The sequence below is a fragment of the Pogona vitticeps genome, chromosome 2, assembly GCF_051106095.1.
Source record: "Pogona vitticeps strain Pit_001003342236 chromosome 2, PviZW2.1, whole genome shotgun sequence".
Lineage (NCBI taxonomy): Eukaryota > Metazoa > Chordata > Lepidosauria > Squamata > Agamidae > Pogona > Pogona vitticeps.
Window position 1 is genome coordinate 87,326,678 of NC_135784.1, and position 24,842 is coordinate 87,351,519.

A 24,842-nucleotide genomic window follows, 5' to 3' on the forward strand; every position below is an offset into this window, starting at 1 on the left:
CTCAAGAGATGGTGAGAGCTCCAAAGTTGGATGAATTCAAGAGAAAATTGGACAATCGTCTGTCAGGTCTGCTTGGATTTAGATTTCTGGGTTGAGCAGAATGTTGGACTCGACAGCGTTACAGTCCTGGAAGCTGTGTCTCCATCCTTGGAAAGAAGAAGGAAGTCCATTCCCCCACCTCTCAATCAGGAGCTGGGTACAGCTTGTTCTGTGCAAAATCCTTCCCCCTTGTCTCCAACATTTGCTCAGTTTTAATCCTGTCATTAAGAGACACATTTTGCTGCCGCCTCTCTTGCTTTCCCCCAGTCCCCACCCCCGTGATCATTACTTATGGATTATCCGTTTCAGACGCATTACATGGGTTTTTGAATTCCCAATGATTCTGGAGAACACAGGGCGAGACTGTGTGGCACAGTGGGTGGAAAGCTCAGCTCCTTATTTAAGGCAATGAGTCCCAGTCCAGAAAGTATAAGAGATCTGTCAGGGCCACAGATCATCTAACAAGCAAGAAAGAAAAAGCAGGATAGAAGAGGAAGCTCTAAAAGGCTTTCTAATGGTAATTACACAGCAGGTTAGGCAGGAAGGAAAGAATGCCAGGACAGGCAAGGAGAACAGCAGCTGCAATGAAATATTTAGGGGAAGATTATCCCAAGAAGAGCCTCTGTGGTGGGGCTGGGAAACCCTTGGCCCTCCACAGGTTGGTCTTTATCTCCCATTCAGTTCTAGTTGGCATAAACAACAGGACCACACATTTTCCATCTTGCATTAAGGAATGAACAGGTCAAGCTTCCTGCTCTCCACTGGGGTTCTTGAAGAGACCCTTCTCTTTAGCAAATAGGTCTTGCCATTTCAAATACCAAAGTTTTGTTTCTCTCACATTCTGCATGCACAACTGCACACACAGACTGACTGTGCAAGTCAAATGGATAGACTGCCATTCTATCCCCTCCCCCCCCCCAAATAATTCGAGTTCTGCAGACTGGCCCAAAATTTTCAAGTCAAATTCCAAACACACAGCAAGACTGGACGCAACATTTAAGAAAAACTGTACATTTCTTTCTTTATTTAAAATATTTTTATCCCGTCTTACTCCTTAAAAAGGCCCCCAAACGGCTTACATCATTAGAAAGACAACATTTAAAAGCTAAAAACAGTAAGCATACAAATATTTAAAAGAATTAAACAAGTATTATATTAAAAATGGTAAACAAAATCAATACTAAAATACATTTAAAACAGGATCAAGAGACATCCTGTCATACCATCAACATTCAAAAAATAACTCCATAAGATTTGTCAAAATTCTGAGGTTTGTGTCCAAGTATGGACATTAAAACAGACTGCATATTTACAACATAGATATTTCAATCTGTCCTCAGAATCAGATTTTACAGGGAACCTGATTTCTTCATTGCAGTGACTGCAGTAAAAGATAATGATGTCAGATTGAAAACCTGTGCATGCCTGTGGACTAGGAAGAAGTCTCATGAATGGAGGAAAGCTGATATTTTAAAATGCGTAAATTTACGAAGTGCTTTTGGGGTCTCTCTCTCTCTCTCTCAGACATTTGTACCCCAAAATATAGTGCATTAAAGCTTCTGGTAAAATCCATCAGCCTTCATGGTTGTGCACCCCACACCTTTAATTTGAAGAGATTCACAAAACCCCAAAGTATTTTGGTTTTTTTTAATAACCTCTTCATTATCTGCAGAAGTCAGTGAATTACCCCAAAGGATGTCCCAGCTATAACAGATGCTTGTCCGCTAGCCTCTTCTTTACCACTGTCGGAAATACACTGCAGGCCCTCTAGTGATCTAACATAGAGATTTGGCTGGGCCCTGTTCCTTCCGAGATTTCATTTTCTGTTGCTCCTGGAACCTAACAATATTAGGGAAAGACCAAAAGGGCTTTTTTTTTTTTTGTTAAAGGCGGAAATGTGCCTTTGCCCCTCAAGCATGCCAGAGGAAGTCCTGTAGCATCTTGAGTGGCTATGGAACGTGGAGGGTGGCCTCCTCTCCTCTTTGGCTGAAGGCACTTCAAGCACGAGCTCCCTAAGCACCATCAAGGAGGATGGAGGGCGAGGGAGGCTTTTGCTGCGGCATTGTATCAAAAATAATACAGCCAAGTAGAAATTCATTATAGATAAGTACGACAGCCGGGTAGAATTAAAGAGCCCATCGATCATTGTCTGACTTATACCTCTTTTGTTCCCTGGTCTCCCCCCCCCCCCATCTTTCACTCTTAGCAGTGCCTCAGCTCATTAGGTGATTTGTCACCCCAGGCCTGTCATATGTCAGCCCCACAATGACTAGCAACCTCAGAGGGGCTGGGTCAGAGCCAATGCCTTTCACCTATCTGTAACACCATGTCAGGGAGGCCAGCCAAAATGGTTACATACAGCATCTGTTTTCAGCTTTTACTGTATGGGATAGACGATGCTACTTTACAGACAGAAGAGCTACCTTTCAACGAATCTGCTTATTTCACTTTCCATGATGTTCATATTTCTTCGGGCACAAGTTTGTTCTGTACTGGTTTCCATATTGCTTTGCGCTTTTAATGGTATACAGTAGATTTCCCTCGCCCTTCCACTGCTTTCTTTAAGTCTGCAGAACACTTTGCATTCATTTTTGTATATTATTTCATGGGCATGAAAATTTGTATGCAGTTTTGGCCACTGACCCATTGCACCCCAGTTATATCCCAATACTTATTCTAAAGGAAAGGGATTCTCAGCTGAAGGTGAAACTCAACCACAGTTTGCAATCTGGTCCTCTCAAGGAGCATTAGTTGCTACTCAGCCCTGAATGGGAGGAGGAGGAGGAGGAGGAGGAGGAGGAGAAGGGAGCAATAGAGGCTGGAGCTGCAAGGGCTGCTACTCCAGCAACGTGAAGGCATTCACTCAGGTGCTGCATGGGTAGCAAAGTTTCACCTGGGGCCAGGTTTTAAATGGCTGCCTGGCTCACAGCATGCTGTGCTTTCATTCGCTATGCACCTAGATCAGGGGAAGGGACTGAAGTAGCAACAAGCTTTTGTGCTTCCAGTTCTATTCTCAGTTAGGGTCACTATTCCTCCCCCCTATGCCCCCATTTGGGGCAAATATTGGTAGAAGACGGAACAACAGAAGCAAGACTGGTATATGTTGCTCCTACGTGCGTCCATCTACTTTTCTATAATAGAATTCAGAAAATTACTTTTTGGACTACAACACCCAGACTCCCCTTGCCACCCATACTATCTAGGGTAGTGTCGTTCCTAACCTTGGGTAACCCAGGTGTTCTTGGACTGCAACTCCCACAAAGCCTGGGCAACACAGCTGATGGTGAAGGCTTCTGGGAATTGCAGTCAAAGAACACCTGGGTTACCCAAGGTTGGGAACCACTGATCTAGGGAATTCTGGGTATGGCAGTCCAAAGAAGTTGAGTTCCCCAAGTGTTGCACTGCACATTTCTCTCACTACTTCTCTACCAAGCATTAACTAACTCATCTCCAAGCCTGGGAAGATTGCTCAGAACAAGGCCTTCTGTCTCCCTCCCTCTTTTTCCCAGGGGCAAGCTGAAAGGCAGATGGTGCATGAAAAGGACCCTCTGGTATGGAACAATTTCTTTCTCTAATTAGATTCTGCAGAATGTCACAGAATGGGATGTTGTTACCTTCGCAGGACAGTGCGCTTCCTCTATGAAAGTAATGAAATGACCCAAGCGTTCTCCTGCTCCACTAGAACAAAAAAGCCTGTTTTGGGGGTGGTCTGGGGGAATGTATCCAGGAGTGGATTTCTCCTCCACCTCTGCCTTTGGGGGAACCCCAAGTATCCAGCAATGACTATTCAGGCACAGCCTTTGATTTTTTTAAATGTTTTTTCCAGACATTTTCAGGCCTAAGCTGAAGCACAGTGCAGAATTTTTAAAAGACACTAATAACTAAGTGAACGTGCTGAAAAAACGAATGCAAAGGAAACCAACTTCATGTTGATCAGCAAAAAAGGAAGCAGCCCAAGGAATGTAGTTAAAGATCCAAAATGAACATGTGGTGCATGTTGGCAAATACGAACACCTTGGAATCTGACTGAGTGAAAATTGGATCATAATCACACAGTAAAAATAGAAAAGAAAGGGCTGGAATAACTTTCTTCAGATGAAGAATGTAACATTCAGAAAAATAAAATTTAAAATTAACTTTAACTCAGGTTTACTCCATGACATGAAATTTCGGACTTCAGTAAAAAAAAAAAACCCAAAACTGATGCATTTCAAAGGGGTATACATTGCAGTATAGTAAGAACTTTGAGGTTTGAGATTATAACAGGAAGAACTAAGAAGAATGAATAGGTAGATGAAATAATGAAGCACACAAAAAGCAGAAAGCTGGAATACTTCAATCACCTTATGGGGAAAAAAACAACCAACCAACAAAAAACCTCTTTGTTACACTGGATCAGAGGCGGCGAACCTTTTTGGGCCCGAGTGCTCAAACAGAAAAGAAAAAAAATCCAGCAGCTGGTGGGCCGTGGCAGAACTGGAGGTGGAGGTGGCGGAACTAGAAGTGGTGGCGAAAGGGGGAATCCCGGGCACGGAGGTGCCTCGAGATCCCACTCTAGATCCACCACTGTGCGCCAGCACGATGGCTGCAGCCACCTCCTGAGGTTTGGCTGTGGGAGGGGGAGTAGTGGTCCGGCGACTTATGGCCCGCGTGCCCGCAGAAGGGGCTCTGCCTACCAGCCGTGGCACGCATGCCATAGGTTCGCCATCGCTGCACTGGATCATTCAAGGTACACAAGTGAGAAAAGAAGAGCAGGAACAAGAACAACTTACTGGTTGGAGAAACTAGGAGACTCATTTGGAGGTGGCAGAATATCACTGCTTGCAGTTCCTACAACCAAAGCCAGAATATTTTTCATGACATCTAACCTTTAGGACAGTGGTTCCCAACCTTTGGTAACCCAGGTGTTCTTGGACTGCAACTCCCAGAAGCTCTGGGCAGCACAGCTGACAATAAAAGTTTCTGGGAGTTGCAGTCCAAGAACACTTGGGTTATCCAAGGTTGGGAGCCACTGCTCTAGAAAAAGGAGGAAGAGGAGAAGAAGAAAGGAAGGAAGAAGCGGAAGAGGAAGAGGGAGGAGGGGTGGCAGCCATGGTTTTAGAGGATCACTCATTCTTTGCTCTTGCATGTATGGTTTTCTTCATCCTGTCCATTACGCTGAGCAGAAATGTGTCCTGGTGTTGGAAAGGGGGAAATTAATGATTTTAATTCCAATTTAAAGCAAGAGAATACAAAGCAATAGAGCATATCTGAAGAGGATGCAGAAATGGAAACTACAACAATTCTTGCTACAGCTTCCAAAATGAATCTCAGAGTGGTATGAGGAAGAATATGTCACCAGCCACCAATGATTTCATGGATACTTGCTATATATTACAGGTTACTGCTATAAAAATGTACTTTGCCTAGAACAGTTAAAATATATCAGGGATAAGGAGAATATAAATGGGGATCTGCTGGCAGATTTCTGAATGATCTGCAGTAAACCTTCAGCTGTTTCTGATTGCCAGCAGTTCAACAATAACATTGACAAAATGGTTTTTCCCGTTTAAATTGAGTTGCTGCAATGAAGGATGTTATTCAGGGGTGAACTTTGGTGGGAAAAGGCTGTGAGCTCTGTTCATTTCGATTACTCTAAACAAACTTCTAGATTCAGATGGTGCTTTAAAAACCCTCTGTTGTTTAATTCTAAACTGTATGACTTCTGCATCAAACCCTGGCCAGTAGACCTTGAGGTCCTAGTAAAAACATAGATCAGAGAAGTCTAAGCTTATCCCTATAATGTATGGGAAGAAAGATAACAAGATCCCCATAACACTTGAGGGATGTGTGATGCTGCTGAATAAGGCAATTGTCCAAAAAGGTTCTAATATAGATTCTCACCTATGAACATTTAAATATGGTTCACGCTCATAAGCCCAACCATCTTTGTAAATCTAGTATGGTGATTTTCTCTTAGAAAACGGCTGCCGACAAAATATTTTATTTTTCTTACTCTTTTATGTTGGTGTCTGATGGCTGGATGCTACAGTGGGACCAAGCTACTACAGCGTACCTGTCAACCCAACTGAAGCTTGAGGAAATAATCTGTTTCCTACACTTTCTGACACAACTTAAACTTTTTAAGCATACAACAGGACACAAATCATAAGAGTGCATAGCAAACTTTTGAATGTATCACGTTGGTCGAACAGGTTGACCAACATAAATAAAGAAATGATGCAAAGGAACCTGTAGAAGGCCCAGTTCTCTTCCTCTACACTGACGTTGTTACTGGAAAGTTGGCAGGCTCTATGAGGAGATTAGCAGAGGTAGGAAGTAGGGTGGAGTGAAGAACAAAATACAATATTTATCTATCAGATGCACTTACAAGCCCCTTAATTACTACATCAACTTGGTTTTCTGATGCTCTTTCCTGTTTACTGGGTGAGCAGAATTTGTCTCTTTCTGGCATATTAAAGAAAGGAGCACACCTTTTGGTGGTTAGGGCACAAAGTGTGCATCTGTGTGTTATGTTTTGCATGAGGGGAGTTATTCTGTTCTTTACTTTTGGGGAGTATAGTTTCAATCACATTTTTTAAACTTTAAAGCAAAGCTCTTCTTTTTCTTTTTCGAATTTCTTTTCTTTTTTCTTATAAAACATCAGTGTTGGGAAAAGAAAGTGTCTTTACAGAATAGCTTAAGGTAAAACTTTTTTTTAAGTCACTGTGCAAGTAACAAAGATAGTCAACAGCAACATTAAATGACAGATTCACTTCAGAAAGCAGACCAACTTCTCCAAAGTGGTTCAGTTGGGGTGCTTACAAAAGCCATACCCACTCACACAGGAGAGGGAGTTGCAGTTTAAGAAGGTGTGCTACTCAGAACTTCTCCTCTGGAAATACAGTCCAGGATCAAATGTGTTCCACCAAAAGCTTATCCCTACACACAGAAGGGAGATTAGAAAACCACAGTTTTTACCATAGTTGCTGTTATGCATTATTCTTTTGGGTAAAAGACATGTCCAAAACTTCTAGAAGGTGACAGAACTGAAGCATTAGAGCAATAATAAAAAGGTTGCTAAAAAAGAGAAAGGGGAAAAAAAAACAAATGATCTCTACCATTCATTTCTACAAGAAAGGTAAAATGGAAAACAGTAACTAGCCATTATTACACGGTGGCTAGATTCACCATATAATAATTAAAATAAATTCTACAGTGAGCCTGGCCTATTGAGATTAGAATAAATACATTCAAAACCACTTGCTTGATTTGCATGATACATTCAAGTTGAAGATTTTCGATGGTTCCCCTAAGCAGAATTAATTGATTGATTGATTGATTGATTGATTGATTGATTGATTGATTGATTGATTGATTGATTGATTGATTGATTGATTGAACTTATATACCACCAACTCTACCCAAAGGTCTCTAATTTAGGCACTGCTTGATGGCAAAATGACCCGCCTCAGTCACAGATCACCCATGCTTACAGAACACATGTTGCTATTCATTAAGAAATTTACAGCACAGAGACTCAAGGACTTGATTTTGCCTTCCGACATTATACAAATTAAACCAATGGCAAAGCATGCATTATTTCCAGGCCCTATGTTAATATTAGGAATCAGCAGAGACAGACCATTGCTCTCACAAAACTGATTTTTTTAACCTGGGGTGCAATTACTTGCACCCCTGCCCCTGCCCTGGCTGTCCATGCGGAAGTACTAGAGAGTACAGTCCCATGCATTCCTAGAACAAACAGGCAACCAATTAAAAATGCATCACAAAACGATGTTTTGTTCTGAGCCAGAGGCAGAGCTGGAGGGGGTGAACCAGGAAACTTGCCAGTTGTGGGAGAACAGTCCGTGTGCTGCCAAGTTCCTCCTTCTGTTGCTTAGGCCCATCCATAGCATTTGACTTCTTTAGTCTCCCAGCAATATTGTGAGGAGTTATGTGAGGGGAAAATGTCCTGCAGATGAAACTACACTGCGCCAACTATTCTGCCTTTAAATAGTGATGGGTCCTCCCCTTCCTCTGGTGAACTGGGAAGGGATCTAGATGTTTTCCTATCACACAGAATCCATGCTTCTTCAGAAACACCCAAGATAGGATCCAGGATTTTCCCTCTCGCTGACAGAAGGGCTTCACTTGCAGTAAGCACAGAGAAGCATTCTACCCAGTATTTAAGCATCCCTTCCCCTCCCTTCACCACTCCATTATCAGATCCCCAGACTTTTCATGAGGCATGTAGGGGAGGGTGAGAAGGATTGTTAGAGGCAGAAAGGGGTGGGCAGGAGTCCCTCAGGAATCCAATTGTCTGTGGATAAACAGGGGTCCCATTCCCCAACTTAAAATGCAGCTTAGTATATAATTGGCATCCTTCAGTCTTGAGAGACTATGGTATCGTGCTCTGCATGGAGGACTTGGAAAAGCATCTAGTGTGGCCGAGAAGGCCAATTTGAGAGTGACGATCCCTTCCACACTGAAGACAAATACAATCTGTACCCCATCTAGCTTCCTGATTTTGCTGCTTTCGGGACTGCCTCTTTGCCTCGGCCTTCTGGTCAAGGGTCTCTTCAAATTGGGAGAGGCTGTGATGCACTGCCTGCCTCCAGGCTGAATGCTCAGATGTCGGGGTTTCCCATCTGCTGAGATCCATTTCCAAGGCCTTCAGATCCCGCTTATAGGAGATCTTTTGGAATCCAACCATCAGCCATTCTGACGACATGCCCAAGCCAACATAGACGTTGCTGCTTCAGTAATGTATACATGCTAAAAATTCCAGCTCGATCTAGGACTACTCTATTTGGGACTTTGTCCTGCCAGGTGATACCAAAAATGCGTCGGAGACACTTCACCCCTCTAGTACAGGTTGAATTCATGCCTCCATGCCCTCCATCCATCCATGTTCAGGGTCCCTCTGTAAATGTATGTCACTGAATGTGTGTGTGTGCTTGTGTGCTCATGCGTGTGCGTGCATGTGAAGAAGCATATATGACAGAAACAGAGCGATATTAGATTTGCCTTTGGTTCAAAGGGCGCAAAGTGTATCAGAGAGGAAAGAAATGTATGCAAATCCCTCACAGAACAAGGTACCATCAGCCATTTCAAAAGGTGACCAAAAGATGTCTCCTCCTCCTCACATGTTAACTACAACAAATATCAACAGTATAACTCAAGGCAAATTCTGATAAACTGCCTTGATATCTGGAAGTTGAGTCATGGTAACTGGACTTCTTTCTTATTAGAAGAAATACTTGGAAGTACTAGGATGAGCAGCAAAATGTTTCAACCTAATAAGGAGGAAGTCCAGTTACCATGACTCAACGTCCAGATAACATCACCTGGGTGAGTGAGAATCTTCACAGCTAAACTGCCTTATATCCTCTTACATTTGTTTTTGTTAGATATTTCTTCAGTCTTGTCTTGTTCAGCCCTGAGACTCTGCTTGAGGTCACAGTTTGCTCGTAGGCCTGCCATGGTTTATGTTTAATTAACCACCATGCTCAACTAATCTTTCTTTTTTGGACATCTTGCCACCTACACAATAATTTAGCCTTTCATGGCCCTTTCTAAACATACGATCTGTGCTGCTAGTCCTTTGACCTCTCTTCCTCTTCAGCTCTCTTTTTCTGTCATTGTGGGTGCTCCATCCTAAAGTTTCTGTCACCTTCCGTCTCACTTTTCCCTTTATAGCAAGCCCTGTCATTACCCACTCTCTTTCAGTGGTGTTACATCTTTAGAGCCAAGAGCGAACATGTTGACAACCCTACTCTTGAGGCAATAGTCAGGGGAGTGTGTACATATGCATTGGGCATGCTGTCGGGTGCAGAGTTTGCAGAGTAAGTTTTGAGCTCTCATGATATGAAGCTGTTTTCAAAAAATTGATGGACAATAGGTGCTGAAATCTCAAACTCCATAGGGATGAATGACAGTCAACCAAAAATTACTGGTTAGCCAGATCTTTGTTATCCCCCCTCTAGGAGATGCTACGATCCTGCCTTTTGATCTCCATTACATCAAAGTGAAATGCAAGATTAGGAAACCATTGCCTTCAAGTTGGGAAGGAGAAGGTCACAGGTAACTTCTAAACTTTTTCTCCAGATTGGAGCTGGAAACAGGTGGGGTGGGGTGGGTGCCAAGATCATCTGAGGGTTATAGTGAGTTTTTGGGAGTCCTGAAAAATTATGGGGATGATTTTTTCTCCAGCTCTGAGCTGCAGGGGCAAATGAAATACAGCCTGAATGCCCCCCTCTGTTTATTTGCTGCTCCTGCATTTAGCTGCAAACAGCAGTCATTTGTAAAAAACAAACAAAACAAAGCAAAACAAAAACACAGACAAAAAAACAACCACCTTCCTCTTTTTCCTTTATCTCTCTGGAAGGGAAAGAGAAATTCTGGAACTGCCCTGGGGCCCCTCTGTGGTGCAGGAGAGTGCTCTGAAGCTGTTGTCTTTCCCTCAACCTCAACCAGTAATATGTGAAATGTTCAGTTGTGGTACCAGAAGGGGCAAGTCTTCTGCCCTTTTTGAATTTTAAAAGTCATTCTTCAAGATTGTGTAAAGTAGCTTTCTCCAACCAGGTCCAGTGTTTGACTACAGGGTTGAACTTATCACCAGGGTTACAACTAAGGACCCTGGCACCATATTTAGAGGTGAAGCTACTGGTTGGAAAAAGAAATGCCAACGTTTCCCAGCCCTATTCACTTTCTTGTGTTGACAACACAAACATTCTCTCTCTCTCTCTCTCTCTCTCTCTTTCTCTCTCTCTTTTTGAGGGAGAAGCTTGCACATCCACAACTTAGGGTGGAATGGGTGGGAGACAATGCTGCTTGTCCCAGGCACCAAGATAGCTGGTTACTGATCACCCCAACCTGTGGGCTCACAATGGTGGCCATCATAGTCAGAAATAGCTGGAGGGCACCAAGCTAGGGAAACCTACTGTACACAATTTTTTCTTTTGGTGCACAGCCAACCTCTTCAGCCTGTTTTTTTTTTCACCTGGTGGGGATGTAAGAAGCAGGAGGTGATGTGAAACAGAAAATAATTAAAACCCAGGAAACTGGTAACCTTATAGGTCAACTCAAACCCATTAGTGTAGGGCCATGTATTATGTCCTTCTCCCTCCCCTCTCTTGCCGACCTCTGCAGGAAATAATTATCAAAGCGCCTCATCTTTCCAAAGGATTAAAGCTGGTTAACTCAATTTTCAGAGGCTTTTGTTGTGCTGGTTTCCCCTCAGCTGCTTCACAAGGAGATTTTCACACAGCCACTTATGCAGCTTTTTATCAGGTTGCCTTCTGGAGGTAATTGGGTTTTGGGAGGTGCCTATTTAAAATGCGTAACTCAGCCTTTTAAACAAAGCAACAAACGGCTGAAAAGGTAGTGGAGAATAAACACAACCGTCTGCATCTAGAGGAGATCCTTGGCCTGCTTCTCAGGCACCATCGCTGAAGTAGAAGACTCAGGCTGTTGATCACAGAGCATGACAATAGACCATGTATTGTCCATAGGTAAAGCTCCAAATGAAAATTGCAAGGAGGGGAAGTCCTAAAAGCATCACCTGGAAACTTGAGGGTCCACTGCTTTGTACCACGTTCTCTTCTCTGGACAGGGAAAGGATGGGGTACTAGATGAAGACAGGGGAGTTCCCATTACCTCTCATCAGTGAGTGGAGACAGTAGTTTTCTCTTACCTAGCTGGAGGTCCCAGGCTGGATGTTCTCCGCCCCTTGATGTAGGGGATAAATATTCTCAGATGGTTCATATCCATTCAACACTTTTACTTGTTGCTTTGAGACAGTCAGGGTGACACTATTATTAATAACGCACCCACCCCCGACACAAAAGTACTTGGTGGCATTGTGGGTTAATACATTAACACTGTGCTTGCCAGCATGCAAAAAAAAAAAAAAAGACACCCCCCCCCCAAGAAAAAAAACACTCCAACACTGGGGCATATTCTTGGTTTCTCTCTAGTGGCCAATTCTGAGACTGTATTTTGAAAATACAAAAACAAAACATAAAAACCACCTCCTTTGCCACTTCCATTAAACTTGAAAAATCCTTATCAATTTGCACCCAAAAAGCCATAAAATGACCTTCTGTAACTTTGAAAATAAAGGAATGTTGATCCTTCTTATGTCACCTTTGAAGTATGTTGTTCAAACATAAGATACATTTCTTCTAACCTAGTTACAGGGAAGTGCATTACCGGCAAGTTGTTACTTCTCAGTTCTGAGCACAAAGTAACACCACAAAAATGCAAGCAAAGGCATTCTGATAATAGGCAATATTTTAGTATCACTGGCGTCCCTCTAGACCAGTGGCAATCTATGCACCAAACACAGGGCTCTTCATCTCAAAGTAACGTGAGCACCTGGATGACAATGTCTCTTTCTGGAGGGCAGGGATGTTTCACGCTTAAAGCTGAGACCTGTTCAACTTAACAGGTGAAATGTATGATATTTATGGAACCGCTTTCCTCCAGCAAATTAGACCTGCTGTAACTCAAGAGAATGGCAGGTGTTTCCCTTCCAACATTTTGTCTGCTTTGTTACCCTAAGAACCAACTGATGAATGATGTTTTCCCATTTTGTTTGGTTTGGTTTTTTGCCAAAGGAATATAAATGTTTTGACAGCGTATCTGTTGCACTAAATGGAGTACATTGTATATACACTAGGCAATCATTATTAAGATAGCCCAGAACACTTAATAAAGCACTAGGACTCACAGAAATTTTTAAAACAGCTGGGGATGAGGGAAGAAATCTTCTGGCTTTGTCTGAACTGTTTACACATCCCTTCCCCCTCTGAATAGTAGTTGAGTGCCTCATCTATTCATATTTTCAGCTCTTCAGGGAACTGGGGGTGTCAGAAGTTGAGGAACAAAGGGACAAAAACGATAAAAGGCATGTTCATAAAAGACAGCAGTGCTGTCAATTCATTAATGGTTTTCATTAATTGCCTTGCTTTAATCAGTGCATTAAGTAGACTCGAAACCAATTTGAGGAAAAGGATCTCAAGCCAATTCTAATTCACACTTGCTCACAGGTTAATGTATATTATAAATTTATTCCCCCCCCCCCAACATTTATATGGACTCCATTATGTGTACTTTTGGATTTAGGATTCTTCTCCCACTCCTTTCCTCCCCGTTGAACTGTGGTAATAATATGGGATCTGGCAAGTTGGCACTAACAATTAGCACCTTAATATTCATGAGTAAGACCTAAGGCTTCAGGTTTAAAATCCTGTCTTTGGATTTCAAAAATAAAACTTGATCATGTTTAAAATACAAGCGGGCAGATTGAGATTCTGGCTAGAAAGCAGGAAATCATCACAAGACAGCTGGCTCCAACTAGCTTCCGATGCCAAGGGAAAGGAGAAACGTTCTTCTCAAAACTTTGGTCTGTCTGCAGCAACCAATCGCCCCAATACCTCCTATGGTGTCTCTACAGGGGGAAAACTTAAGCGTTCCACCTTGGGAAGGGGGCATGTGTATTTTCCACTTCAAATGTCTAATAGGAAGTAGAGCAACAGAAACTGCAAGCACATTGGGCTCTCTGTCTCTCCCTCACAATACTCTCACAGGCAATTGGGAATGTCTGAAAACTACTCTCAGTGGTGGTACTGGAACTGACAATGTAAGTTCTGGGGGTGGAGTGGGGGGGGAGAGTTTTATATTGTGGTTGCAATTTCAGGAAAACAGCACTTCTACAGAAGAGTGAAAATTGTTCTCCATTTGCTCCCCGACTGCCTTCAACGATCGTTCGCATTGCAAATGATTACACTTGTACCATTCGCTCCCTTGCTGTTTGCACAGCTTCTTGAAAAATGAAATGTGTGGCATCACCCTTGCTCTTCAAATGACCTCTGTGCTCTGCATACACCGTGCTTGCTGTGGGAGGGAATCATTACAGCAAGCTAATCTTGGTACCTAGCCATGCATGAGGTCTAGCCTCCCACCCTCCCTCTCCCTTGCAAAGCAATAGTTGACTTTCATCCTTCCCTCTCTTTTGTTTACATAATCTCCATCACAAAGGCAGACTACAATAGAGTCTCCTCTATGCCCTTTTTTCAAAAACAAATACTAGAGTCTATCCAATTTGAGCTCTACCTTCATAATGTCATCTAGTGAGGGCAAAGATAAGAAAATATTGCTTTTGTGGTTATGTTAGCTATGGAATTCTGGGAGCTGCAGTAAAAAAAAAACCACCCTATAGCTTGCTGTCTCTGATGGAGATAATGTTATGTTATTCTTGCAAGTGTGCAAGGCTGCACCATTTTTATTGCAAGTGGAGTTCTTTTGGGACTCTTAACCATGTCTGCTATTACAAGCATGGCCCCATGTTGCACCTTAGCTTTCCCAAAATTCCACATTTCCCATACTTACGGAAGGGCTGCGACTCAGTGGTAGGTCACATGCTTTAAATGCAGCGAGTCTAGGATTTAACTCCGCCATCCTCAGTAAGGTTGGGAAAGTTCCGATTGAAACCCTGGAGCACTTCAACTAGTCTGTGTACAGACTGTGGCTTTCCAGATGTTCCTGGGCTGTTTTCCACATCCCCTTGTTAATCTGGTCAATAGTGGGAGCTTCAGTCAACAACATCTGCAGTGGCAATGAATTGCTCATCCCTGGTGCAGGTAATAATTAGAAGAGCTAAATGGACCAATTGTGTCTATCAACATAAGATGGCTTCCTATGGTCCCGAATAGTTCATGTGCTGTGCTGACCAGTTTAAACACCAACAACCCAAACCTTTGAATCACTGTTGTTTATAATTTCTCCATTTAACAGAGGATAATGTAATACTGTATGTATGCAATGTGACCATCTGGGATGGTATACTTCAATACCTAAGATGGCAGACTGCCTTTATAAGTCAAAGGACATCGCTCCCTCCCTCCCTCCCTTTAACTTTTATACTGCACCATCTAATGGCCTTGCCACTAATCTGGGCAGTTTCCAGGAATAAAATAAATATAAAGAAAAACGGAATCCCAGCCAATCTGAAAAATATAAATGAAGAACTCTAATATAAAAAGATGGATCTAAAAATTCACATGGTGGTAATGTACAAAAAGATTACAAAATATAATGGTCACAATACAGTGGACCCTCGACTTACAGACGGCTCGACTTACAGACTTTTCGAGTTACAGACTTCTCTGGCTGCAAAATTTAAATTCGACTTGCAGCCGGAGAATCGACTTACAGACCAGAAAAACCCCAAAATGGAACAAAAATAGAATAAAAACCGCTGGTTATGGGATTAATCGGTTTTCAATGCACTGTAGGTCAATGGAGATTGGACCTACAGACTTTTCGACTTGCAGCCACCATTCCAATACGGATTAATTCCTTAGGTAGAGGGTCCACTGTAAGACTAAGTAACTAAGAATTATAAGGGGAGGATATCCTGGAATGCCCTCCTGAAAAGCAGAGTTTTTATATATTTCCTGAATATTAGGAGGGAAGGTGCTTGGCACACCTGCACAGGTACAGCATTCCATAAATAGATGGCTATCACAGATGTCTGATTCCTGGTCACAGATTTCCTGGCCTCCCTTGGGTTGTCCACCCACAGCATCAATGCCTGGGAGATGCGAGTGGCATGGGAAGTTAATCTTAGGGAGAGATGCTCCATCAGGTAGTAAGATCCCAAACCCTTTAAGGTTTATAGGTCAACATTAGCATCTTAAATTTGGCACAGAAGCAAACTGGCAGTCAATGCAGGTGAGCAATGACTGGCAAAATATGGTGAAATCTTCAAATTCCTGAAATTAGCTTGGCCACCAGATTTTGTACTTGCTGCAGCTTCTGTACCACTTTCAAGGCAGCCCCACATAGAGAACATTGCAATACTCAACCTTCAAGACTAGCAATGTATCAACTAGTGTTATCAGGGATTTCATGTCTAGGAAGGGCCTCAGGTGTGTAATCTGCCCAAGATGGAAAAAAGCAGACCTGGCTGAGATCTGTTTCTCCATCAAGAGGGCTGGATCCAGAAGCACCCCAAGATTACAAACCTGTTATTTCAAGAGGAGTGCAACCCTATCTAGGGCAGGTCAAAGCCCCACCCCACCCCCAATGGTGAGAGTCCCCACCTAACAACAAGATTTCTATTTTTTCAGCATTCAAATTCAGCCTGTTTGCTGTTATCCAGTCCATAACCAAAGCCAGGCAGCGCTCTAGGGTCAGTATAGCTTCTCTTGCTGAGGGAGAAAAGGAGAGATAGTATTGCATGTTATCAGCATATTGATGGCAACACACTCCAGATTACCAGATGTCTTACCCCAGTCACCTCATATAGATGTTAAACAACATTACGGAGATGATCAACCCCTGTGGGACTCTACATTGTAGAACCCACAGGGTCAAAACAACCTCCTCAAGCTGTACTATCTGGAGCTGGCCTTCAAGTTGTAATGCTAGTCCTCAATCCCCAACCTCAACAGCCATCCAGGAAGATTCTATGGTCAACAGTATTAAAAGCTGCTGAGAGATCCAGGAGAACCCATAGGGTTACACTCCCCCAGTTGGCCTCTCTTAAGAGGTCATTGAGCAAGGTGACCAAATTTGTTTTAGTCCTGCAACGTGGCCTAAAACCTGATTGAGATGGATCAAGACTATCGGTGTCCTCCAAGAACATCTGCAACTGGTTCAATCAGTTTTACCCTGAATGGTATGGTGGTGACAGTACAAAAGTTGTTTAAATCATCCATCGCCAAACTGATCTTTTAAAGAATGGCCAGAATCATTGCCTCCTTCAAGCAGGAGGGGATAAATCCTTCCTACAAGAAGGAGCTTATGATCTAGACAACCCATTCCGCCATTACCTATTTTGACAATTGTGTTAGAAAATCCTACAAGTACCGAAGAATAAAAATGCACCAACAACACATTAAATAACTACAAAACAGCGGCCTTTTCATTATGTCCTAAATCTGTTGCCCAAAGGTATGCACTTCATTCTGTCCAATGATAAAGCCAGAGTCAGCCCTGTTGCTAAACAGAGATAATATGCTAATACACTACAGTTCACGGGAGGACTCCTGTATCATTTAGAAAGAGTTGGTTGGGGAGTTGATAATGAACCAAATACATTCCCTATGAGACCCCCTTCTTCCAAATGAAATGAATCACACCAGATGCTGGAAGGTTTAGTGTATATTCCTGGTAAATGCATTCCTGGTCATGTTACACCACAGGGTAGTTCTGCTGCCTGAAAGTGTGATACAGCAAATCCTGCTAAGTAGCATCACTGAGCCGATAGGGATAAGTCACTTTCTTCTGATTATGTCCTAAAATTGATTTTTGGTTTAGGGAACAGACATACATTTCTCCAACAGCTATTTTTCCTAGCTTGCTTAGAAGCAGAACTTCTGTTTCAGTGTGCTTGGGTAGATGAGCTACTAGGGTACAAGCCCAGCAGATCTTGTCTAAAATAGTCCCACTGGGGCTGTTCCCAAGCACTCTTTTTAATGATGTGCAGGAAAGATGGACAAAGATTTCAAATCCCAGCAGCTATGAAGAATACTCATCTTAAGGCATACCAGAGGCAACATTTCATCTGCATTACGCTGGTCTTAATGCAAATTGTGCCAACCTTCAGATGATGTTCCTCATATGTACTTGTCTTTTCCCTGTGAGTTCTCATACCTCTTTGTCCATTTCAAAAGTAAAGCAATTTCTTTTGGTTCTGCCCTGTACTGAGGAGGAAGGAGTTTAACACTATGGCAATTTCTAAGCATTATTGCTAAAGCATCATCCAAAAGAAGAACACAGAAACACATACCCTGATATATTTCTCAGTGCTTTAGTTCTTGGAATGGTGGCTGCTGAAATACACTAGATTCCAGACTTGTTATTTGTAAGTCAGTCTTTGTCTATGCACTACTATGTGGCCCCACACACTAATATGCCAGTCATCTTATGTACAGCTGTTGACTCCTTAAAGTGGTAAGAGAGTGAAGGTAACCACCAGCATGTGACATTGGAATGGAAGGAGGGGAAAGGCTGCTAGTAAAGTTGTTGTAGCCCAAGTACTATCTAGGTTAACTGGAGGCCCCTATAAGGTCACAAGCCTCAAACCACTTGTTCTGGATTAACCCTTTATCAACAAAATGAGGAAAAGCTGAGCTATAGAAAAGCTAGGTTTTGGTGAGAAAAACAGTGAATGTTTACTAGAAGGGAACTCCAGGCTTAAAAGGAGGGTGAGGATAACTGAACATGTAGAAGTGTATAAAGGAGCAGATTGATTGATTGAGTGACTGACTGATTGATTGATTGAACTTGTATGCCGCCTCACAGTGTGAACACTGTCTGGATGGTTCAGAACACAACAAATAATTTAAATCAACAATGCAAAATACAATAAATACCATAAAATAAATAAAACACCGTCACTTGCTAGAAATCAATATATAAACAAGTGTGCTTGTGAAGAATACACATTGGTGGAAATATGGAGATGTGCTAGATAGGTCTTTAACTCTAATACAGCCAGGTTCTTTCTACATATTTACAAGAGCTGCTACAATGAAAGACAGCTCCTTTCCAGTTCCAAAGGTATTTTGAGTGGAAATAGACAGAGAAAGGTGCATGGAGTGTGATGCAGCACAAGCAATTACAGGAGAAGTGTGACCTGTTAATATCCATCAGTCTTCATGGAAAATTTATCATCATAGCCATCATTCAAATCTATGCCCCAGCTACAAATGATGATGAAGAAACCAGAAAGCTTTTATGTTGGTGTCTAGGAAGAAACCGATTACGCACAAAAACTGAACATATTGATAGTCACAGGAAATTGAAACACAAAAGTATGATCTAAATGTCATTGGAGGATTTGGCATAGAAGCCAGCTATGAAGCAGAAGAAAAATTCAGGGAGTTCTTTGAAGCCACAATCTGTTTATTGTAAATATATGCTTCAAGCAATCATAATGACAGTTGTATGCAACTCTAGAGGGCCGATACAGAAATCAAATAGACTGTATAGCTTCAAGCAGTAGATGGAGAAGCTCAGTTTTATCAAAAACAAGACCATGAGCAGATTGCATTATAGACCACACACTCTCTATATGACAAATTAGAGCAAGCTGAAGAAAGATTGTAAAACAAGAATTGTGACAAAATATAAGATACATGAAATTCCCAAATAATTCAGAGACCATGTAAAGAACAGATTTGCATTGCTAAGTTCAATTGACTGTGAACCAGAACTCTGGATTGAAATCAGAAACATGATCAAGGGAAAATGCAAAAAAGTCCATTCTTATAGCTAAAAGAAAAGTCTCAATAGACAACTGATGAAAATCTTAGAGTTGTTAATGATAAATGAGAAGCAAAAGTAAAAGGTGGTTCAGAATTCTAAACATTTCAGTGACTTACACAAAGAGAATATTTTAAAGAAATAAGGAAGGGCAAGAGAAAAAGGGGGAAAGAAGATCTCTTGCAGAAGATCCAAGAAACCTAAAGAAAATTAAAACCAAGATTAGAGATACTGAAAGATCATCAGGGGAATAGCTTATTTCAGCAGGGTAAAAGAAAGATGGAAACAATATGATGAACAATTATATAGAAGAGATATAAGGATGATAGAATCTCTCAAAGAAAAATCTTGTGACCAATAATCTGCAGTTTTAGAAAGTGATGTGAAACTACTGTCAAAGCATGGGGGGAAAAATCACCGGGAATAGACAGGATAACAATTGAACTATTTCAAGTTACAGAGACTGACTCTATCAAACTCCTATCAAGAATATGCCGTTTAATATGAAAAACAAGACAATGAACTACAGATTGGAAATGTTCAACATATATTCTAATTTCAAATAAACAAGGATTACACTTGAATATAAAACAATGAAAATAACTACAGAATAATTACATAACTTTAACGCTGGCAATAAAGAAATCAGTATTATACCTTTTTTTCACATTGGTTCAATCATGACTCCAAACCGAAAGTAGATCCAAGAAATCAGAAAGATTAAAAAAAACTAATGTTAGGAAAAGTGGAAGGCAGTAAAATCAATATGGGATGGATTAACTCAATAAAGGAAATTACAGCTTTTAGGTAAAACAGTGGTGGTGAAAATATTTATTTATTTATTTAATTTATATAATCAAATAAATAAAATAAAAATATATAAAAATAACAAATAAAATAGTCTGAATGAGAGCCCTGTGGGTGGGGTGGGGACATTAAGGTATGAATAAGACAAAGAAAATATTTCACCCACCCTGGCCGCACTGCATTGGCTGCCCATCCGTTTCCGCATCGACTTCAAAGTTTTGATGCTTACGTATAAAGCCCTAAACGGTTTAGGGCCTCGATACTTGGCGGAACGCCTTCTCCCACCAAGAACTACCCGTGTCACTCGCGTGAGCCAGGAGGTGAGGCTGAGGAGCCTAACGCCGAGGGAGGCCCGGAAGGAAAAGACTAGAAATCGGGCCTTCTCGGTGGTGGCTCCTCGTCTCTGGAACAACCTACCCCCTGCGATTCGCACGGCTCCCTCGCTGGGTATTTTTAAGAAACAATTAAAAACATGGATGTTTAGGCAGGTCTTCCCAACAGATAACTCCTGACGACTTTTCCCTTTTCCTATAGCTCTCCCATTTTATTTAGTATTTTTTTTCTCTTTTTCGTTATGTAAAATGGTTATATGTATATTATTGTATTACTTTTATGTTGTTAGCCGCCTAGAGTGGTCCTCACACGACCAGATAGGCGGGATATAAATAAAATAAAATAAAATAAAATAAAATAAAATAAAATAAAATAAAATAAAATTAAATAAATAAATAAATAAATAAATAAATAAATAAATAAATAAATAAATAAATAAATAGTGAGAAGAGGAAGACATAGCTAGAAAAAGAATAGCTAGAAAAAAATAGCTAAAGGTTAGCTATGGATGTGTAGCTAACAAGCAGCCGTTTTAATGGGATAAGTGAAGGAAGACTGAAGCCACTGAACAGATGGCACAAAAGAACTGGACTTGTAACAGTTCAAACCTCGGTCTTTTTAGCACTGTGTCAGCCCTTTATTTTCCCAAGCCCTTCCCCTCAGGGTCAGGTTGCAGGGCAACAAGTTCAGTTACCTCTCTTTCCAGATGCCTAACAAGATTCTGAGTCATCACAAGTGCTTCACTGGTCCTCAGAAATGGTCTCCTCATGTGGTGTCTCTCCAGTCAAGCACGGCCCCTCAGGACAAAGGGGGCACTCACACCTGCCTCCTCTCCAGAGGCAGGGGCTACTTGTGTTCTCCTCCTGCTGTGGGCGTGGGACTGTGCGCCTATTTGCACATCTGTGTGGGCACATGATCCATGTGCCTCTGTGAATACCTACATCAACTCTTCTCCACATCAGACCCAAAATCTGGGCAATTGCCAGCTAAAAGGTAATAGGGAGACTTTCTTCTGCTCTTGGACAAGTGACAGAATGCTCCTAGCAGCTGCAGCAGCTGCTACCATTCCTGTTTCACATCAGCGGACTGAAAATGCCACTGCCAGACTGTTCGGCTGGTAACAGGGGTCACATAGCTCCTCTGTTATAGCAGCTCCACTGGCTACTGAGGGAAAAGGTGGGGTACAAAGAGTTTAAAGAAATGATGGTAAATAAATTCTGCTAAGGCTCACATCTCATGCACTCTTAGCGACACCATGCACAATACATGGAGAATTTTTCCACGTCCTACGCTGCTGGTGGTGCTTGTGGAATGCTCACTTTCAGTCTGCAAGGAGTTTTGTTCTCTCTCTCTCTCTCTCCAGACCCTGCTCCACTGCCACCAAGGCTTGTATAACAAGCAGACTTACAAACTGCAGTGTTGATGCTTTGCTCCCTGCCTACCTTCAGCTGGTATGCCTCCATATGCACGCACTGCCTTGTTCGCCAGTCCTCTTCTCTTGTTCCTGGCTTTTCTGTATAGTGACTGACAAACAGGCGGTTTAATGGGGTACGACCAACACACATGAATTCATTCTGGTGTAGTAAGCCATGGCATCAGCTGAGAATGGATGGAAATGGGTGCCCTGACTTTAAAACTACCACCTCTGGAAATATGTTTTTTTTTCTATGCTCAAGGTTTTTTTAATTAGCTGCTACTACTACTACTATTCAAAAGAAAGAAAGAAAGAAAGAAAGAAAGAAAGAAAGAAAGAAAGAAAGAAAGAAAGAAAGAAAGAAAGAAAGAAAGAAAGAAAGAAAGAAAGAAAGAAAGAAAGAAAGAAAGAAAGAAAGAAAAAGCCTAAGTACTATTTAAAAGAGAAGCCAGTCTAATTAGGAAGGATGGTGTAACACAAACAAGGGAGAGGAAGATGAGAGATGAGAAGCTTGAAAAGAATTTTGGGGTCTTCAGTTGCTTGCGTTCTAAATATAAACACAAGTCTGATTATCAGTAAAGCTGGAAATAGGACATTATACAGATATGAAAAATAAGTGGAAAAGGACAAAGACATGGATAAACCTTTTAAGAGAAGGAAGGATTCAGAAGCACATTTCCTAATCTCATGCACATACATTTCTTCAGCTGCACATCAACTATCAAAAGACAAATTACCGATGCATAGTATTATTCAGATGCTCTGGTTGGTTTTTGGTCTGCAGTCAGGGCAAATGGTAGAATGCAAGGTTTCCTCGGGAATATGTTACACGGCTAGTTACAATGATCTCCCTTTTCTTGCTCTGCTGGGCAGCCAGCGACAATGACTAGTTTGAATGGCACAGAGAAGGCAATAAGAGCCGAAGTGGAAAGAACTTCTTCTTGGACAGTGTTTGGCTGCAGCTGCAATGCTATGATGCTTCACCAAAACTTCTCCCACCAAAAACATGCCTCCCCCACTACTGGTCAGCTGGAAGCTGCTGAATGAATTGAACTCATTTATGCAGTTGCTTAAGGCAAACAGACAAATATCATGAGATCTGGGGGCAAGAACTGTACAAATATCAGCTGCATCAGGAGCTCCATGTGTACAAGAGAAGAGAGCCTAAACTTTGGATCAGATACCATCTTTAAAGGAGAAATATCACACTGGAAAAGGGAAGATTTCATAAACACCTAGTCTCAAATGGGGATACTCAAGAAATTACTCCTTGCCATATAAACGTGTCTCAGCTGCACTTAGTTTCAACAACACTCAGGTTCAATTACAGCTGATCTCATTTACACCTGATAGGTGTAAAATTGGGCCATCATCCTATACATGTTTACTCTCTTCCTACTGTTTCCCTTTCTCTTGGGATCTGTGTTTGCTGACTGAAGCTATTTGAAAACAGCACCCTGTACTAGAGGGATCCCCTTGCATGAAGGCACTAAATTTAGACAAGATTGATCAAGCCCTAAATCAATAATAGCAGCAGCAGCAGCAGCAGCAGCAGCAGTAGTAATAACAGCAACAATAATAGCAACAACAACCAGACATGGCAGTAATAGAACAAAGAAATATCTGGATAATTCACAATTCCAGGAGATGCCAGTTGAAGATAAAAAATTGGAAAAACTAACAAAATACATAAGACTTGGCAATTGAAATAACCTGCTTGTGGATGAAACATACCTCAGTGGCGCTATCATTATCAGGCTTTGGGAACAATATCAAGAAATTTCACATAGTATTAAAAATCATTATCGATTCCAGAAATGATACCATCAGAGCTACCAAAAACAGCAATATTAGGAACATCATACATACTGTGCCGATATGTAACAGATACAGTGGTGCCTCGCTTAACGAGCGCACCGTATAACGAAGAATCCGTATAGCGATCCCTTTTTGGGGATCGCTATACGGAGCTGCCCCAATCACCGCACTCGCTTTGCGATGATTTGGGTGTCCGGCGGCCATTTTGGAGCTGCCAAACAGCTGATCGGCGGCTCCAAAATGGCCGCCGGATGACCCGAAATGGCCCCCTGTCAGTGTTTTCGCGCCCTCCCCTTGCTTACCGAGGTTGCGAAAACGCTGCGGGGGGCTATTTCAGGTCATCCGCGGCCATTAAAATGGCTGCGGACAACCCGAAATGCCCCCCCGCAGCGTTTTCGCGACCTCGGTAAGCAAGGGGAGGGCGCAAAAACACTGACAGGGGGCCATTTCGGGTCATCCGGCGGCCATTTTGGAGCCGCCGAGCAGCTGATCGGCAGCTCCAAAATGGCCGCCGGACCAGCGAAAACATCGCTGGAGGGGTATGTTTTGGCGCCTATTGGAACGCATTAAACTAAGTTTAATGCGTTCCAATAGGCGTTTCCTGCCCCATACAGCGATGTTCTCGCATAGCGAAGGTTAATCCGGAACGGATTAACCTCGCTATGCGGGGCACCACTGTACTTGGGCTTTTGGTTAAAACTTGTATCTGTTTTTATAACATTGATTACTGTGCCTTATATTTTTGAACAACAGTCTTAGAACTGCAGAGTTGGAAGAAACCCTATGGATCATTGAATCCAACCCCTCTCAGAGAGCCATAATGGGGAATCGAACTCACAGCCTTTGACTACTTGATGGATTTTAAAATAGCTCTATCAGGGATTGCCAATAATTTTTTTAAAAAAATAACTTTATGGGGTGCAGAGGTGTTGCACTAAAATAAAAAATGCTTTTAAAAAAGTATCTTGCAGCGTTGCTTGGAAAGTGAAAGTAAGACACAAATATGGCTTGATTTTCATTGTTTACCATATAAGTACAGTTTGTTTTGATATAAAGCAATTGATCAGATAACAAGGCAGAAATAACTTATTGGTTATATGCCCATTTCCCCAGGAAAGAGTAAACAGAATAACAATGTCATGTGAAACAGGGAGAAAGTGGGGGGGGGGGG

General features: G+C 42.0%; 1 protein-coding gene across 3 annotated transcripts in view; it reads right to left on the reverse strand.

The window, feature by feature from the left end:
• The window catches only part of CPLX2 (complexin 2), a 170,188-nt gene that overhangs the window by 93,349 nt on the left and 51,997 nt on the right, over positions 1–24,842 (reverse strand). The window contains exon 1 of one of the 3 annotated variants that reach the window (XM_078385586.1): positions 1–23,312. The exons of the other annotated variants lie outside the window; for them this stretch is intronic. The gene's annotated coding sequence lies outside the window, so the exon portion shown is untranslated. Of the gene's footprint in view, positions 23,313–24,842 lie in introns of those variants that run through there. 3 annotated transcript variants of the gene reach the window in all.